Here is an 11,918-nt window from a genome sequence, read left to right as displayed (position 1 = left end):
GCCGCCGCCGCCGCCGGGACCCGCCTGCCCGCACCCGCCAGTCGGGACCCGGGACCCGCCGCTGCAACCCCGACCCGCCAGCCCGGGACCCGCCGCTGCAGTCCGGGACCCTCCTCCAACCCGGGACCCGCCGCCCCAGCCCGGGACCCGCCTGCCCGCACCCGCCAGCCGGGACCCGGGACCCGCCGCTGCAGCCCCGACCCGCCAGCCCGGACCCGCCGCCCCAGCCCGGACCCACCGCTGCAACCCGGGACCCGCCAACCGGAATCCGCCGCTGCCACCCGCCAGCCCGGACCCGGGACCCGCCGCTGCAACCCGGACCCGCCCGCCCGCTCCCGCCAGCCCGGACCCGGGACCCGCCAACCCGGACCCGCCAGCCAGGACCCGCCGCCGCCGCAGCCCGGGACCCGCCTCTGCAACCCGGGACCCTCCAGCCCGGGACCCGCCGCCCCAGCCCGGGACCCTTCGCTGCAACCGGGATCCGCCGCCACAACCCCGACCCGCCAGCCCGGACCCGAGACCCGCCAACCCGGACCTGCCAGCCCGGACCCGCCGCCGCCGCCGCCGCCCGGGACCCGTCTCTGCAACCCGGACCCGCCAGCCCCGACCCGCCGCCCCAGCCCGGACCCACCGCTGCAACCCGAGACCCGCCAACTGGAACCCGCTACTGCAACCCGCCAACCCGGACCCGCCCTCCCGCACCCGCCAGCCGGGACCCGGGACCCGCCAGCCGGGACCCGGGACCTGCCCCTGCAACCCCGACCCGCCAGCCCGGACCCGCCGCCGCAGCCCGGGACCCGCCTCTGCAACCCGGGACCCTCCTCCAACCCGGGACCCGCGCCCCAGCCCGGGACCCTTCGCTGCAACCCGGGACCCGCTACTGCAGCCCGGACCTGCCTCCAACGCCGCCCGGGACCCGCCTCTGCAACCCGGGACCCTCCCACCCGGGACCCACCGCCTGCAACCCGGGACCCGCCAAGCGGAACCCGCCGCTGCAACCCCAACCCGCCAGCCCGGACCCGGGACCCGCCGCTGCAACCCGGGCCCGCCAGCCCGGACCCGGGACCCGCCGCCCCAGCCCGGGACCCTCCAACCCGGGACCCGCCGCCCGGGACAAGCCAACCCGGACCCGCCGCCCCCCACCTGCACGTGTCCCCAGCGCCCGCCGGGTGGCCGAGGCGGTGAACCGCTCACCCCCTGTGGAGGGGGTCGGTAAAGAAACGGAGAAGGCTCGAGAGCCCCCCACCCCACCCCACGAGCTACACTCAGGGCCGCGGACACGGATCTGTCCTGCCCGTCGGGGGGCGGCTTCCCTCCCCGGGGCACCCACCGTGGAGGGCGGAGGGGATTCCCGTGTAAAACGCAGCCGGGACAGGCCGAAACTCAGAGGCTGGGGAGACAGAAGCAGACCCTGCAGCGCCGCCGGAGGTCTTGTTCGGCTGGGGCAGATGCCACCCACCCAGGGGCAGCTTGGAAGGGGTACGCACTCCAGCACCCCCACACACACACACCCTGCACACCCTCGTGGGTGCGGTTACGCATCCATACAGGTACTGATCAGTAAGCACCTCCCTGCTCCATGCAGTGCTGGGTGCTGAGGATGAGGACCCCCCACCCTCGTCGGAGTGCACGGCATGCAGTGAGAAAAAGAACACAGATGTGATGGGAGAGTGAAGGGGCCCCTTTCAGAGCCCACCTTTCCATGGGCCCTGCTGGGGTTTGGGCCTGGTGGTGTGCAGGGCCTTTGTGCCCCGAGGTCACCCTCAGTGGTGGGTCTGGACCGTCTGGGTGCTGGCCAGTCACTTCTGAGTTGCCCTGAGAAGCCCTTCCTCCGGAAGCTGAGAGGCTGAAGGGACCGTCTCAGGATCACAGAGCTCTCCGGGGACAGAGGAAAGAGGAAGCCCTTCGCCACTGCCGGCTCCTCATCCGGTCCCGAAGCCCTTCGCTCCATCCATCATGATGACGCAGGTGATGATTAGGCCTCAAGGCAGTGCTCGAGGCTTTTACTTCTGGCTCTGTGCTCAGGAGCTCTGGGCGCACTGCACTCCGGGGTCCCACAGCTCTGCCCTTTTCTCCAAGGGAGAAGCCACCCCTGCCTGCCTCCGTGGGTCACACTCCCGACGGCCGCCGTGGGCTCAGCTGAAGTGTGACTGAAATGCACTCTGAGAATCGAATGGCGGGAGGATTTCCAACAAGGCTGATCCTCAGACACCGAGTCTGGAAGAGTGTCAGGACTCTCGGGAAAAGTCAGGGTAGAAGGTGCCTCTGTCCTCCCATCACACACACACACACACACTCCGTCCTCCCATCACACACACACACACACTCGCGCACGCGCATGAAAGCACACACACACATGCACGCACGGAGCCCTGCTCTAAGGGCCAGCACCTGGGGCCTTTCCTTGAAGGTCTCAGCTCTGCATTGCTCACAGTCCTGTGAGCGGGTATCTTCCTAAAACTGGCACCCCGGGTGCCTCATCTCCTTCCCCTGCTTCACAGTTGTCAGCACATCAGAGACTGGCAGAAGGGCTCCAGGAACAGGGGCTCTTCAAGCCCTCTGAAACAAAACACCTGCCCCATCCTCCCCCTCCCTAAGGCTTTTGTCTGTGATGTTTCCACTCCTCAGTTCCCAAAGCCAGCATCACCTCCTCAGGGAAGCCTTCTTGGACTTCTCCAGCCAGGTCAAATGCAGCTAAAATGCCTTTCAAGGGTGCCCGTGGCTCTCCTTCCGATCACTGTCCGCATACGCAGTGATAACAACATCAATATTCTGTGCATCTAGGAAGTCAGGTGTGCCTTGAAGGCTTGAAGAGCACAGAGGACATGTGCCCTGGATTCGGGTGTGATTTGTCAAGTAGCAGCAGGCAGCGTGTGGATTCCAAAAGGTGGACTCACCTCGGAAGCAAAAAAATTTCTGGATTTGTCCTCATTCACATTCATTTTATTGCGGGAATTCGGGCAAGAGTCAGATCTCTTCCTGCCATCAGTTCCTCCCTTTTGAGTGTGTGTGTGTAGCACGTGCATGCTCATGATAATAGCAACCTCTTAGGGTTGCTATGGAGATTGAAAAACATGGTGAAAAACCACTTATTTTTCGTACAAACAAACGAGAGAGAGAGAGAGAGACTGGAAAGGCCGTCACCTTATCCAGCTTTCAATCCTCCCAACTGGACGTGGAAACTCTTGAGAATATCCCCATTTTATTTGACTTGCAGTACCTGGTATGGAATCCGGCAAGGCTATGGTGCTACCAGTAACTCGGTGGCCACAGAATACCCCCAACCAGATATGTGAAAAAAAAAAAAAATGAGAATCAAAGCTGGGGCTGGAGCGATAGCACAGCGGGTAGGGCCTTTGCCTTGCACGCAGCCAACATGGCCAACACAGGTTCGATTCCCAGCATCCCATATGGTCCCCTGAGCAACGCCAGGAGTGATTCCTGAGTGCATGAGCCAGGAGTGACCCCTGAGCATCGCCGGGTGTGACCAAAAAAGCAAAAAAAAAAAAAAAAAAAAAGAGTCAAAGCTAACATACAGGGATGAAAATACAGAATTTCTGGGTGGAGTGTCTGCGGGAGCTTCAGATTCAAACCCCCCCACCACCCATGCGACCCCCAAAACACCATACTCGGGGGACCCCCCCAGCACCGCTCGGCTTGGCCCTAAAACAAAACAAGAAATACAAATTAAACGCAAGCTTCTGTTCCATAATGCTCATAAACGTTCACCGCGTAGGGCCGTAGGGCCCTCGGTTCTCCTGGGGAACGTCTGGCCAGCAAAACTGACAAAGGGAACTTTTCTTTGGAACGCCCAAGAAGAGGTTAAAGGCGTTGGCCCGAGGCATGCTGGTCATTGTAGTGTAGTGACTGTCGCGGGGCCTGCTGGGAGTTGTAGTTCGCCCTGCGCGGGCTGCCTCGGGGAGGCCCCGCCCCCTCCCCGGAGCGCTGCCAGGGCCGCGTCCCCGTCTCGGCGTTGGGACCTGAAGCTGCAACTGACGCGAATAAGAGCCTTGTTTCATTGTGCGGGAGGAATTAAATGGTTTGTAGAACTGAAGGCTTTAATTTTATTTGCTGTTTGTTTTGGGGCCACACCCGGCGCTCCTCGGGGCTGACTCCTGCCTCAGTGCTCAGGGATCACTCCTGGTGGGCTGGGGGGGGGGGACCCTCTGGGGTGCCGGGTGGGGGGGGGGATCGAACCTCCCCTCTGTGCTATGGCTCCAGCCCTAGAACTAAAGAATTTAGGAAGGAGCTTCGGCTCGGAGTGAAAGCGCTGGAAGCGTTAGCTGCCGTTACTATTATTTGCAGGATAGTCATCATCATTTCCATGGGTCAGATTTGGAAACTGAGGCTCCAAGGAGGACTTAGACGGTTTCCCCGGGGTCGGCCGAGGGAGGCGTGGAAACGGGTCTGGAATCCAGTTCTCTGGTCCTGCGAGGGCAGGAAATCGGGGCGGGGGCGAGAAATGCGCGGCCGGGCACGGGATGGGGCGGCCGGCAGGGGCAGCGGACACTCACGTTTGTTGATGCTCTCAGCAGAAAGATCGAGTAGGCGGCGGGGAGGCTGAGTCAACAAACGCGGCGTCACTTCCGTTGTCAGTGACTGGCCTAGGGCTGCACCCCCGGCAGACGGGGTGAGTTGGGGAAGGGGCTGTGTTTGGGAAGTTTCCTTCCCCCGTCCTAGCTGGGGATGGACTCTTTCTGTGCCCTTTTCTCCCTTCCTCTAATACACGGTGGCGATGTTTGGAGTTGTGACAACATGGTAAGACCATAAGGCAAAAGTCTGAGGCCAAAACAGTGGAAAGAGTGAATTGCCAGGCCAGAGGCCATGGTCAGTGCCAGGCTTGGACCAGGAGCCCCACTCCCAGGCTGCTCCCTACAGACCTGCAGTCTCTTAAGACAGGAGATAAGTTTTTCCACATGTAAATTGTCCCCAAGGGTAGAATTTTGTTATCTGTAGCTAAAAGCATACCTAAGAGAGTTCTAGCAGAGTAAGACAGGAGGTAGTATAGCTGGGGGGTGGCGGGGAGACAGAGAGAAAGAGACAGAGAGACAGAGAGAAGGACAAGAAATGGAATTTGGGGGGGGGCTGGAGCAATAGCACAGCGGGTAGGGCGTTTGCCTAGCACGCAGCCGACCTAGGTTCGATTCCCAGCATCCCATATGGTCCCCCGAGCACCACCAGGAGTAATTCCTGAGTGCATGAACCAGGAGGAACTCCTGTGTATCGCTGGGTGTGACCCAAAAAGAAAAAAAAATGGAATTTGGTCCCAAGAGATAGTTCAGAGGGGAAGCACTTACTCTGCACGCTGGAGGCTCAGTTTCAACACCCAGCACCATGTCCTCCCTGAGCACTGCCAAAAGCGACTTTCCCCAGCACTGCTGGTGGGACATGCCCACACCTCCCTCCCCCCAAAAAAGTAGACACGCTATGGATTATTACAACCTATATTCAAACTGTGTCTCAAGCAGGCAAGAAGGAAGTATCTAGGAAGTCTGGCATTTCTGGGACGTGAAAGGCATGAGTCCTTAGGAAAAGCTCTTTATTTGGCTGTTATTGTTGGGGATCACATCCGGCATTGCTCAGGGGTCACCAGGCCATACTCACCAATGCTCAGAGAGCTCCTTGATGACAGGGTTTGAACCTGGAGCTGCATCTCTGACCCCTGGGCGGGTGATTCAGATGTAAAAAGCACACAACATACATGATGGGACCTGCACTGTTATTTTTGAAAGCAATACTTCTTAGACTCTAACGCACCCACGAATTGTGTTAAAATGCAGATTTTGATTCAGCAAACAAGTGCTGAAAGTCTGCTTTGCTTTCCTTTCTTTTCTTTCCTTTTCTTTTTGGGGCACCCTTAGCAGTACTCAGGACTTATTCCTGGCTCTGTTTTCAGGAATCACTCTTGGTGGGACTCAAGGGACCATATGGGTATCATCAAGACAGATACCTTATGTGCTATACTATTGCCCAGGCCATAGATTCTGGCGATGCTCAGGATTTACTCCTAGCTCTGCACTCAGGGATCACTCTTTTAAATTTATTTTTTCTTTCTGGGTCACACCTGGCAATGCTCAGGGGTTACTCCTCTGCACTCAGAAATTACTCCTGGCAGTGCTCGGTAGACTATATGGGATCCAGGGATCGAACCCGGGTTGGTTGCATGCAAGACAAATGCCCTATCTCCTGCAATGTTGATCTGGCCTCTCTTTCTTTCCTTCTTTCTTTCTTTCTTTCTTTCTTTCTTTCTTTCTTTCTTTCTTTTTTTCTTTCTCTCTTTCTCTGTCTCTGTCTCTCCCCTCCCTCTTTCCTTCCTTTTTTTCTTTGCTTTTTGGGTCACACCCGGCGATGCACAGGAGTCACTCCTGGTTCATGCATTCAGGAATTACTCCTGGTGGTGCTCGGGGACCATATGGAATGCTGGGAATCAAACGTGGGTTGGCTGCATGCAACGCAAACCCCCTACCCACTGTGCTGTTGCTCTAGCCCCCTCCTTCCTTCTTTCTTTTGGACCCACACCTGCCAATACCTGGGTACGACTCCAGGTGTAGTACTTGGCAGTTATTCCTGGCAGTGCTCAGGGTACCATGAGTTGTCAAGGATTGAATCCAGAACTCCTGCATGCAAAGCTTGCTCCAGCAAGCTCCAGCTCTTTGAACCATCTCTCTGGCCCTGTATCTCCAGTTTCAAGAAAATACCGAGTCTTGGGGCTGGAGAGATAGTACAATAGATAGGGTATTTACATTTCAAACAGCTGACCCAGGTTCAATCCCTGGCCCTCATTTGGTCCCCTGAGCATCACAAGGAGTAATTCCTCAGCACAGAGCTAAGAGTAAGCCCTGAGCATCGCCATGTGCCAGAAGAAAAAGGACAAATACCCAGACTCATGGGCTGGAGCGATAGCACAGCGGTAGGGCGTTCGCCTTGCACGCAGCCAACATGACTGACCTGAGTTCGATTCCTCCGTCCCTCTCGGAGAGCCCGGCAAGCTACCGAGAGTATCTCGCCCGCATGGCAAAGCCTGGCAAGCTCCCCGTGTTGTATTCGATATGCCAAACACAGTAACAACAAGTCTCACGATGGAGATGTTACTGGGCCCGCTCGAGCAAATCGATGAACAACGGGAGGACAGTGACAGTGACAGTGACCCAGGCTCATGAACTGGAGCGATAGCACAGCGGGTAGGGCATTTGCCTTGCACGTGGCCAACCCAGGTTCTATTCCTCCATCCCTCATGGAGAGCCCAGCAAGCTACCGAGAGTATAGCTTGGCAGAGCCTGGCAAGCTACCAATATGCCAAAAACAGTAACAATAAGTCTCACCATTAATGGAGGCATTACTGGTGCCCGCTTGAGCAAATCAATGAACAGTGGGAGGACAGTGCTACAGTGCTGCCCAGGCTCATTGTGTTGCTTTTATAATACAACCTACAGACAGTAAAGCTGAGAAACTGTGTGGGCACTCCATTGACAGGACATAGAGTCCCTGGGAGAGGGTCTGTGTTGGATGTGTGACACCTTTGCTAGAGACCTGTCGTCGAATATAGAGGGGATCGCTTCCCATCCCCCATATATCTGAAGCAGAGCGTTGAGCCATTTTCTCTAGGTGCCTGGAGGAAGGGCACAGTGGCTCAGCTGCCTGCCTTGCAAACGGAGAGGCACAAGTTCAAATCTCTGTTGCCCGCTGTGTGTAGGCCCCGGCCGCTGCTGTCTGTGGTGCCGACCAATGTAAGCCCATGCCCAGCTGGACCACAGCCAGGGTTGTAAGCACCACAACAGACTGCGGCTCTGGCCAGCACCCCAATGAGAAAGATGTTCAAGGGGGCCAGAGAGGTAGTGTACTGGGTTGAGTGCTTGCCTTGCATGTGGCTGACCCTGGTTTGATCCCCAGCAACCCACATGTTCCTCAGAGCCCTGCCAGAAGCGATCCCTGAGCACAGAGCCTAGAGTAAGCCCTGATCTTGGCTAGGTGTGGCCCCCCAAACCAAAAAAAATGTTAAATGATGATGTTCAGGGCTGGAGTGATAGCACAGCAGGTAGGGCACTTGCCTTGCAAGTGGCTGACCCAGGTTTGATCCCCAGAACCCTATATGGTCCCCTGAGCCTACCAGGAGTGGCCCCTGAGCACAGAGCCAGGAGTATACTTTAGCATAGCCAGGTGTGGCATAAAAACAAAAACAATTTTCAAACACCGTGACCAGGAAGTTCAGCCACTGCTTTGGGGGGCGCAGTGAGCACAGTGATCTGGGCTAGCTCCACCACCATAAGAGGTGCAACTCAAGTACCAGTGCAAGTGCTGGCAAGCCGAAAGAGTGCAAATCCTGATGAGCACTGCAGCCCAGCGCTGCATCTGGATGTGTGAGTCCTAGTCAGCAGCACAGAAAGAAATGTTTGTGGACTGGAAATGGGAGCCAGTCCAACGGGCTGGAGTGTGGGGTTTTCCCAATGGATCCGGAAGCTCAATCCCAAATGCCACGTGGTCCCTGAGCAACCAATGGGAAGCAGTTGTCCAATGCTATCAGTTGTGCCCTCCCCCAAATATATTTTCACTCATGTTTGATGCAGTTACCAAAATACAGAGAACAGACAGAGATGGGGGAGGTGGCCAGGAAGTCTGGGCAGTTTCTTGCAGCCTCTGCTGATGGATGGGGCTATTTCCCCTGGCTTCCTAATGTAACTTTTGTAACATTGTAACTTATATACTGTTATCACTTGTGTGTATCATCTGTTACTTTTCTATCATTCTGTTTCTTTCCAGAGATAGGTGTGGACACATACAAACAAACTGAGGCAGAGTTAGGAAGCAAAAGGATTTTTTTTTTCATTTATAAACAACCTTACCTGTCATTAAGAAAACGGGAGCCAGGGCTGGAGGGAGAATTCAGCGGGTAGGGCATTTGCCTTGCACGTGAACCACTTTGTTCCACCCCCAGCATCCCGTAGGATCCCTCAAGCACCGCCAGGAGTAGTTCCTGAATGCAGAGACAGGAGTAACCCCTGAGCACTGGCGGGTAAAGGTGTTTGCCTGGCATGCAGGTGATCCCAGTCGAGTCCCCAGTACCACATATGGTCCTGGAGCACTGCCAGGGAGGACTTCTGAGCATAGACTCCGGAGTAGCCCCTGAACTTCTCTGGGCGTGACCCCAAGCTTCTGCACCACTGCCCCCCACCCAGGTTAAAGATTTCTCAAGAGGAGGTGATAGGGCCAGAGCCATAGCACAGCAGGTAGGGCACTTGCCTTGCAGATGGTCGATCTGGGTTTGATCCCTGACACCAGTGTGTACCCCTGAGCCCGCCAGGATTGATTCCTGATTGCAGAGTTAGGAGTAAGTCCTGAGCACCGCCAGGTGTGTCCCAAAACCTAAAACTTAAAAAGAGAAGGAGAGAGACAGAGAGACAGAGACGGAAAGGGTGATAATCATAACTGACAGGAGCTTTGCATATTAATTTCTTCCCTGACTACCCTATGAGTTGACTGTCTCCTCTCTTTGACTGAGGGGCAAACCCAGACATGGGTAAGTGCAGCAAATCCCCCAAAGCCACAGCTTGGAAGCGACAAAAGTGGGATTTGAACCCGCAAAGTCATGTTTTTGTTTTGGGACCACGCCCAGTGCTCCTCAGGAGTCATCGTCCCTGTTACTGCGGGGGCCCTATATGAAGCTGTCATTGAGTCATTCCCTGGTCCTTGAATCCCCCAAACTCCTTTAAAAAAACTGGGGGCCACACCCAGAGTGCTCAGGGGATACTCAGGACTTTGTGCTCAGGGATCACACCTGGGGGACCATTTGTGATGCAGGGATCAAAGCCAGGCTTCCCATGCAAGGGGAGCACCCCACCTGCTGTGCTATCTCTCTGACACAGAACCCCGACTCTTAAGCCCTCCACGCCGTACCCCGACAGAAACAGGGAAAGGATGTAGGCGCCCCAATCTCACTAAATATTCTGAATTGCCCAGATTCGTAGATACACTTTTTTTTTTTTTTGCATCCAGAGATCTCTGAAACCAGGCTGCATCTCAAAATCAATGACACCTTAGAGTCCATGAAATCTGGTAAGAGAGATGCAAAGTAAAACCACCTATCAGATGGGCAAAGAACACAACACCTGGTAACACGCCGTTGGCAAAGGTGCAGGGAAACGAGCCTCTCAAAAGTGGGCAGCGTTTAACCAGGCAGCTGTAGATGGCCATGCGTCACAAGCCATCAAAACATGACACAGAGGGGCCGGAGCGATAGCACAGCGGGGACGGCGTTTGCCTTGCACGCGGCCGAGCCGGGTTCGACCCCCGGCATACCATATGGTCCCCTGAACACTGCCAGGAGTAATTCCTGAGTGCAAAGCCAGGAGTAATCCCTGGGCATTGCTGGGTGTGACCCAGAAAGGAAAAAAAAGACACAGAGAGGCCAGATGACTCCGTGGCCAAGTGTCCACTTTGCAAGCTAAGACTGTGAGTCCAACCCCTGACCCCACCCACACGTGCCAACCACCATCCTGGCAATTTGCTTTCTGTGATCTCAGCACCACCAGCCGTTTCTCCAGGCTCTACAGCAGGTCCCTGTGTGCAGTGCAGATGAAAGGGGTGCCAGCCCCTCGCAGCACCATAGCCTGGAGTGTGGCCCCCCTCCCCCCGCCAAGCCTGTGTTCAGGCACCACCACTAAAGTCTGAGCACCTTTCTGAATGTATGAGCGCCTTAGACTCTGTGTGGCCCGTGAACCACAAGCAGGTGTGATGCAGCCCCGGGTCTCAGAGCCTCATCAGGGGAGGGAAGGAAATCCCCTTGCAGAGCGCACCCAGGAAATGACCCCAAAGGCTTCTGGCCCCCTCAGAACAGTTCCGGAAGCTCTCCAAGGCATGTGCCAAGGGCCAGACTGGCAGCTCTTTAAGCTGTGTCGGTGATGTGGTGCCTCCAGTCTGCAACCCCATGGAAAGAGCAAACAGACCTGCCGGGTGCCAGAGGGACTGGCCGGCTGATGCTGAAATTAAGTTTTGTGTTAAGAAATCATCTGTCGGGGCTGGAGCGATAGCACAGCGGGTAGGGCATTTGCCTTGCACGTGGCCGACCTGGGTTCGATTCCCAGCATCCCATATGGTCCCCTGAGCACCGCCAGGAGTGATTCCTGAGTGCAGAGCCAGGAGTAACTCCTGTGCATCACCAGATGTGACCGACCCAAAAAGCAAAAAAAAAGAAAAAAAATTAAAAAAGAAATCTATCTCCCTCCCATCCATTAAAAAAAATGGCATGGGGGAGTCTGAGCGATAGCACAGCGGGTCGGGCGTTTGCCTTGCATGCGGCCGACCCCGAGTTCAATCCCCAGCATCCCACAGAGTCCCCCCAAGCACGGCCAGGAGTAATTTCTGAGTGCAGAGCCAGGAGTAACCCCTGGGCATCTTTAGGTGTAACCAAAAAAGAAAAAAATGCTACAGGCCAGAGCAATAGTACAGCAGATAGGGTATTTGCCTTGCCCACAGTGTACCTGGGTTTGATCTCTGGCATTCCATATGGTTCCCTGAGCACTGTCAGGAGTGATTCTTGAGTGCAGAGCCAGGAATGACCCCTGAGCACTGATGGGTGTGACCTCCGCCAAAAAGAAAAAAGAAAAAAATGCTTATGAGGGCTGCAGAGATAGGACAGTGATTAAGGTCCAAGACTCGCCTGTGGTCCACCCGGGTTTAATCCCTGGCCCCCAGTATGATCCCCGAAGTACCACCAGAAGTGATCTCTGAGCACTGCGAGGTGTGACTCCCCGCAAAATGCTTACAAGGCCAGAGGAAAACAGACAGGCCGGATTTGGTTGCACTCAGCTGAGCCCTCCTGCTCGGGGCTGCTTCTCCTTTTCTTTTTTGTTTGGGGCCACAACTGGTGGTACTCTGGGGTTATTCCTGGTACTCAGGTGGTACTCAGGAATCACTCCTGGTGG

General features: G+C 56.0%; 1 protein-coding gene across 1 annotated transcript in view; it reads left to right on the top strand.

Annotated features, from left to right (window-relative positions):
• Positions 1 to 11,918, top strand: part of SLC9A8 (solute carrier family 9 member A8) — a 261,909-nt gene that overhangs the window by 172,644 nt on the left and 77,347 nt on the right. The gene's annotated exons all lie outside the window — the stretch shown is intronic.

The sequence above is a fragment of the Sorex fumeus genome, unplaced genomic scaffold (assembly GCF_029834395.1).
Source record: "Sorex fumeus unplaced genomic scaffold, SorFum_2.1 ptg000213l, whole genome shotgun sequence".
NCBI lineage: Eukaryota > Metazoa > Chordata > Mammalia > Eulipotyphla > Soricidae > Sorex > Sorex fumeus.
This window is presented reverse-complemented; position numbering and strand designations above follow the sequence as displayed.